At 60.7% G+C, this 7,377-nt stretch overlaps 1 long non-coding RNA gene across 1 annotated transcript; it reads left to right on the forward strand.

Moving 5' to 3' along the window:
• The first annotated feature begins 2,589 nt into the window (after positions 1-2,589).
• On the forward strand, positions 2,590-5,802 carry LOC125617290. The gene is made up of 2 exons (XR_007348274.1): positions 2,590-4,501; positions 5,437-5,802. It is a non-coding gene; the product is annotated as an uncharacterized LOC125617290 (long non-coding RNA).
• Positions 5,803-7,377: the final 1,575 nt, after the last annotated feature.

Here is a 7,377-nt window from a genome sequence, read left to right on the forward strand (position 1 = left end):
CTACCTGAGGGTGGGCGTGGGTCTGTGTGTCCCCTGGAAGTCCTCAGGTAGGTGTCTGGCTGAGGCCTCTGTAGGTTGAAGCGGGATGCCTGAGTCTCCGGGAGGCTCTGGGTTCGGCCTGTAGGGCCTTCAGTGGGGTCCTCCTGAGGCAAGAGGTGGCCTGTGCCCCAGAGCCAGGCCGTACAGACCTCGATGGGCTCTGTGCCGAGGTGAGATCAGTCTGTGGGCAGGGTGACTGGGAGAGCCCTACACCTGTGGCTCTGGTCTCCCGACACCAGCCCTGGGGGCTCTCCAAGGGGCCTAGTGGCCCGAGCTCATTCAGGCTCTTGCTGTAGCTCTTCCCTGTGTCCAGGAGTGCCCATGCCTCTGGCCTTGTTGTGTGGTTGTGTGTCTGCCTGGGTCTCTGCCCAGGGCTCTCTTGGCACCACCAGGACCTCACACTCCCAATGAGAGCTAGCGGCCACTCCCTGCCTCCTGCTGAGCTTCTGCAGGTCCTGTGTCACCATTAGGGCCACCACTCCCACCACTGAGTGGCCACATGAACTTTTTCATTCCAGCCGTCTGATTTTGTCCACTACTGTGCTGCTGTGCTTGCCAGTGCTGAGGTGCAGGGAAGGTGGGGTCAAGACCCATGCCCTGGCAGAGCCGAGTCTTGTGAAGAACAAGCCCAGGTCAGCAAAGGGACAGTGTGTGTTTCCTCCTGCCTGGAGTTGGTGCCCAGAGGAGGGGCGTGCTAGTTTCCTGACTTGGGCAGTTTCCTGGACAGGGACGTCCACCCACTGATACATGCAAGGTCACGAGGTTTTGGCGGGGTGGCTGGGGAACGGTATTCAGCAAAAGGAACACTTGTAAGTGGGCTGTGCAATGCTGATGGGGGATGGGATGGTCACACCGGAGGGTGCAGCGATGTCAGAAGGTCAAGCGAGGGTTCATCACCAAGGGGTCTGGATTCACGGTGGGACCAGGCATCAGAGCAGTTGCAGGGTCTCTCATTCTAATGAACCTGCGAATCCCGTGGGTGTCTCCTGCCGCGCTGAGCACGGCCACCCCCTGCCCCACTTTCGGCCCTGGTAGGAGCTGGCGTCTGCTGAGGGTGGTGTGCTCCTCCCACTCAGCCTCTGCCCACCCGGCTCTCAGAGGATCCTGGGGAAGCAAGTAGCTCATGGTGTGGCTGGACGTCTTCTGAGGGCTCCAGCCCACTCACCATGAAGACACAAACCAAGGTCCTGGGGTCCACTGCACCACGAGGCTCCTCACCCTAGGCCTCCTGGTGAGGCCTCTGCCTCTCCGCTGAGCAGAAGCCGCTCAGGCTCAGGCAGTGTGTGCTGGCTGCTTCTCCCAGGGGAGCACAGGGTTGAAGAAAGCCCCTTTCTTGGGGAATGTCACGCTGACACGAAGCACGTGACGCTGTGAGGGAAGGGTCCGCATGGCGTGGTTCAGGCCTCAGGACAGGCAGCTGCCGGGGAAGCATCTCAGAAATGTTTTCACCTGGGGAGGGACCGGGTCTTGGTGAGTGCCGGCAGGAAGTTCAGTTGCTGGACCATGAAGTCAGTGTATTTGCTCATTTTGCGCAGTGGGACGTCCTCGTTCCCCGTGGGATGAAGGTTGGTAGGCCTGACTTAGCAGAGAGCTCACAGACGGCACGTGCGGGTGGAGCCGCCTTGAGCAATGCCGGGCGGTGCTGGCTGCGCTCACTGCTGCCTGGCCACCATGACGCTGCAGACGGGAGCTAAGGGTCAAGCCCTGCGGCCTTCTCACCGATGCGCTTATTAGTTGTTTGGTGAGTATTTTCAGAGACATTTGATACAGGTTGCCCTTGGAACTAGCTTCTGCCTTGTCAGCGGGGCCAGTGGTAACACAGGCTTGATATTCATTTTTGCTCACTTTTACTAACTTAGAGAAAGAATGTTCTGTGTGCATCTTTCTATCCGGTCATTTGGAAAAATATACAGTAATGTCCAGTTTTCTCTCCCACTTCTTCAAAGACCCACTTGCTACTGGTCATGGCTTGCTCAGGTTGTGCTGGGCAGTCCGGCCATCAGGCAGGCAGCCTGGATGGGCTCTTGTTGGCCCCACCTCCAGGGCCAGGCTGTGGGACAGGAGGCGCTTGGTTGTAGGTCTTTCAGCAGATTCACAGAACTTTCTTCCTCTTCCGCGAAGGGACCCTGATCTCCTTTCATCTGCGTCTGCCATTCTCAATGCCACCTCCCCAAGGGACGACAGTGTGCGACGTGAACACGGCTGATCAGCCCCTTCCTGGGATTGGGAAGTGGACACAGGAGAGCCGCTGTGGCAGAGCCTGTGGTGCTGACCGGAGGCGAGTGCATCCACAGGGAGGAAGCCTGCAAGTGACCTGGGTCCTTAGACCCCAGCTGCTTTGCCGGGAGTTGGTGTATCCCCTCTGGCTACAGAGGTCAGTATTTCTGCCACTCTTGGGTGCTTGGTCTGGTGCCTGCCGCTCATCGGCATTCAGTGAACTCATTTTGGAGAATGAAGCCTGAGGCTCAGCAGAGCCCGGAGTCTCGTAGCTAGGAGCAGTGCAGGGGGACTCACATGGCTCCTCTGACCAGAATGTGCTCCTCCCACCAGGAATGTCTGGTCCTCAGGGCTTTTCGTGAGAGGAAGAGGCAGGGCCAGCAAGTTGTATAGACAGCAGGAATGAACACAGGAGCCCAGAGGGACCAACCCACGGGATTCTGCTCTCCAACCCTTCAAGACGTTCTCGAACAGCCTCCGACTTTGAAGAAGAGAGAGGAGAGCTCACACCTCCTTGGTGGTACTCTCACTGGGCACTTTCTGTGGGAGAAGGTTTGAAGAGGTGACCAACCCTAAGCAGAGGGCCTTCTGACCCGTCCTTCCCATCCCTGGAGAAACCGCTCTGTGGAGATCCTGGGACTGTGGCCCTGCCCTCTTGGTGGGAGGTGCAGCTTGGGCACTGTGAGCCATAAGCCAGAGGGGACGGGCAGCTGCAGAGCAGAGGCAGCCCCCAGCCTCCCTCCTGTCCTCACAGGCCTTGGCCCTTGTCTTAGCTCTACCCTGGGGAAGCAGAGCCACTCTCAGGGCACGTGTGGATGGACTGTGAGAGCAGCTGGGTTCCAGCCCTCACACTGGCCCAGCCCAGGGGCATGAGGGGCCCAGCCCAGGGGCATGAGAGGACCCAGGGGCCTTTGGCCTGCTCTGGCCTCAGTACAGCACAGGTCTGGCCCAGGTGTCCCCTGGGTCCTACTACAGGAAACATGGGCACTTCTGCCTTGCTGTATTGTCACCAGCAATCATTTTTTTAAAGCTCTTGATGTGAAATTAGTTTGAGGTTCACAAGAATGTCACAAAAATGAGGCAGAGAGCTCCTTGTCCTCCGGTTTCTGCAAGGACACCCTCTGGCCTCACTGCTGAAGGTGCCCCTGCCACTGGTGCCGAGCAAGCCAGGGTGACACCGGGAGACAGACTCAGGGGCACTGAGCAGGGGCTTACTCTCTTGTGTGGGAGACTTCCCTCGGCTTTCCTGAAGTCAGAGTTCCTCTGAGTGGACGGTGTGTCCCTCGGAGGGTGCCGTCCCAGTGGCCTGACACCAGCTGCAGGTGGTGTTGAGTCTGCAGTACAAGGCAAGGCCCTGTGGTCCTTTCCCCAGGCCACCTGATTCTGGCAGGGAGAGCATCTCAGCTGGGGGCTCTGTCTTCATGCCACTCCTGCAGTGTCCCCTCTGGCCCAGGTGGACGTGCTGGCCTGGCCTGGGCCTCGGTGGCTTCACAGGCTGCTTCCATCTCATCCTCGTTACATCACGGTCACTAGAACAAGGGCTCCACTTTCCCTTTAGGATAAGGATAGAACTTTATTATTTATTTTCAAATGAAACTTTCAAATAGAAGAACGCTACCGAGTGCTGAGGAGCCGATAGCAGAGGCCTTGGGCCACACCCGTGGAGGAGGTGCTGCCAGGAGCTGGGGTTGGGGTTCTCGGTCCAGTGCAGCAACGTGGGGCTCATTATTCTGGGTGGAGCTAGATGCTGTGTCTAGGAGGGGCAGTGAGGCAGCAGGGTGGCGCTGTGTGTGGAGGTCAGGGACTTCTACCACTGTGGGAATGCCGCCTGCCGAAGCTCCTCAGAGCTCAGCTCCTGCCCCACAGGTCAAGGGCTCTCTGCTCCCTGGAGCAGCCCAAGGAAGTGACTTGATGATGTGAGGTATGAGACCGAGGTCCTGACCTTGCCTACCCAGGACCGCTCTGAAGGGCACCCCAGCCTGGCCTTCCCCTTGGGGTGGGCTGAGGCCACCCTGGGACTGCATCCTGGCTCATGCCTCCAGTGCCCGTGGCCTGGCCTCCCAGCCCGAGGTGGCCCACGCGGTGCCCACACTAACCTCCAGCTCAGAGCCTGCTCCCTGCCCGGCTGGGGCTTCACATCCAGGTGCTGGAGAAGGTGGTGGTTGTGGTGGTCTCATGGGGCTTCCCGCCAGCCCTGCAGCAGAGAGGTCTCTGCAGCTGCAAGGAGAAGCAGGAGGAGAAGCAGGTGCTGGTCCACACCAAGTGGGAGGTGGACACCTGGTCAAGGCTGCACTTGGTGGTTGAGAGATGGGCAGGACAGGAAAAGGAGGACAGGGGAATTGGGTGACCCTTCCTGAAAGGATGATGGGGCCCAGCGGCTACTGAAAGTTGAGGCTGAGCGGGAGGCCTGGCCTCCAGGGAGGACAGAGAGCCGAGGGCTGGTGGGCAGTGCTGGGGGAGGTGCTGGCTGGGCTGCAGACCCAGGGCCGCTCTTCTGATGACCTCAGCCCCTGATCCTCCGGAACTCTCTGAGCCTGAGGATGATGCTTCCCCAGGGAGGACCGGGCGGTGACACAGAGTGGCAGCTGCCCCAGGACACTTCCTGGTCACAAGATACCTGGCTGGGGGCATGCAGCCCTGAGACACAAGGAAAGGGACCCTGTCCAAGGAGCTGCAGGCCAGGGGCAGGAATGGAAGCCAATGCAGGCCAGGGCCCTGGATTGTGGAGCCATTGGGTGGACAGAGGGAGGTGAGGGACAGCAGAGTGTGTGGGGGGTGAAGGTGGCTTGGGAGAGGGACAAGGCCAGGGCCCTGGGTGGGACTGCATGGTGTAGAGTGCTCTCGGGACACCTTCTGGGACCAAGGACGACGCGGGGGCCCCTAAGTGTGCCGGGAAGGCAGCATTCACAGAGTAGGTGCTGGAGGAAGGGCCAAGGCCCTGAGGTGGGGCCTGCCTCGGAGGACGTTCTACCTGGGGTGGAAACCTCAGGACCATGGGAGGCCTGGGACACACAGCCGCTGCCCAACTGCAAGGAGTCCCCAGCTGGGGGACACCCAGGAGGACAGCCTTGGCAGCCCAGGCGGAGCCGGATCCTCCAACCGGCCAGCACAGCTGCATGCCTTCCTTCTGAGGCCTGGAGTCTCTGGCCCCTTGGCCTCAGTGACGTGTCTTCTCTACAGTGCAGAAGTGACCCTCCAGACCGTCGGAGCCTCGATCCTAAGGAGCTTGAAGCTTCAGCCTGGGCCTCCTGAAGCCCTGCCTGTGGCAGCCCTGAGACTCACGAGAGCACCTTCTGCCCACTGGAGCAGCCCCCTGGGAGGGCTGCACTCCACACTGTGGGGTGGGGGGTTGCCAAGACCCTTGTACCTCTGATGCCCTGACCCTATGGCTCTGTTGTCACCATGTGCAGCAGAACTGCCCACCTGAGCCCGACTTCAATTCCTGACTCACAGATTCATGACATATAACAAATGAAGTTTATTTATTGTAAACCTCTAAGGTTTGGAGTAACTTGTTACGCAGAAATAAATATCTGGAACAATTAAGTCAACCCAAGTGACTTTGCCTGGGGGCTGGATATCTGCCCACGCCCCCTCTGGCAGAAGCCGCACTTCTTGGGGGTGGAGTTTGGCAGGCTCGGAGGTGAGAGCTGAGCTGGCCACCAGGGGCACCCCGTCTCTGGCCAGCACTGCAGACGCCACCTGGCATCCCAGGGTCTGCCAGGGCCCACCCTGGTACGGGGCTCATCCATCTCCATCACTGGCGCACCTGGCCCCGCGTTCCGCAGTGCAGGCATTCCGTGCCACGGCCAGGACGGATGGTGAGGGAGTGGATCCGAGCCCGCCGTCTGCAAGGAGCCGCATCTGCTTCGCCACGGGAGAGTCAGCGCCAGCCCCGCAGTGCTCTTGGAAGCCAGAGGGAAACACCGTGGCATGAGCAGAGGCAGGAAGCCAAGGCGGGCAGAGAGGGTACCCAGGCAGCCCCTGGCCCAGGGCTGAGGGGAGGGCTGGGAAGGGCAGGGAGGCGCGGGGAGGGAGGGGCAGTGATGGCCAGTGGGAAGAGCCGCAGGAGGAGGAGGCGCTGGCGGTGAATATGAGAGTGGCCAGCGAGCAGGAGGTCTGCTGGGGACCCCATGGGCTCTGGGAGGGTTGACAACGCAGGGCGCGGGTGCCTGCGCCAGGCAGCTGCTTGGAGTCCTGGAGCTTGGGCTGACAGGCTTACTCTCCCACTCCGAGCCTGCCTTCCTCAGGTAAACGTGAAAGTCAAGACAGAAAAGGAAACGCCCGAGCCCGGCTGGGGGAGAGTCGACCTTCACAAGATGAGGAAAGGCACCTCCTGGGGAAGGTGCAGGTGGAGAGACACGGCCCCGGCCCGGGGTCAGCCCAGGGGACAGAGGGGACTCGAGACCAGTAGGACCATGGCTCCCTGCCTGGGAGCTCCAGTGCCCAGGCTGGGATCAGAGGACAGGGGTCATCTGATCTGCCACTGGAAGCTGAATTCTGCCCCAAGTGGCTTCTTAAATCAGCAGGTTCTATTTTAAGAGGAGTTTAACTTGAGGGAAATTCAGCCCAGGGTGCACAGTTCCTGCACACCCTCCACCTCCTGCCCAGTGCCTGGCGCCCACCTGACTCCTTGCAACGGGGGAGCCACACTGACCGGTCCTCGCCACCAGGTGTCCACACTGTGCATCAGGGTCCCCTCCTTGTGTGCACTCTGTAGCCGTCTGCACCCTGGGGAGCCCACGACCCCAGGGCAGGGTCTGAGGCCACCGGCAGGACCCTCCCTTCCCACTTGGTGGCTCTGCCTGCCTATTTAGGGTGTCACTCCACACGCCCCGTGTCCTCAGGCCTGGCAAGAGCCTCCGGGAGTCAGCGTCTTCCCGACTCCCCTCCCAGCCCAGGGCTGAGGGGAGGGCTGGGAAGGGCAGGCCTCTGGCTTCGGCAGCTCCGCCTCCGGCCAGAACACCCCGCGGTTCCCCACCCCAGCCAGAGGAGGGTGCTCACTCCAGGCCTCTGAGAGTGGAGTGGCCCAGGGCTCAGGGGGTTGTGAGGCTACTCACTGTCCTTGCCCGACTCCCCTCAAGGAGAGAGGCACACATTCTGCCCTGCCCGTGGCAAAGT

Source organism: Marmota marmota, unplaced genomic scaffold (assembly GCF_001458135.2).
Source record: "Marmota marmota marmota unplaced genomic scaffold, marMar, whole genome shotgun sequence".
Lineage (NCBI taxonomy): Eukaryota > Metazoa > Chordata > Mammalia > Rodentia > Sciuridae > Marmota > Marmota marmota.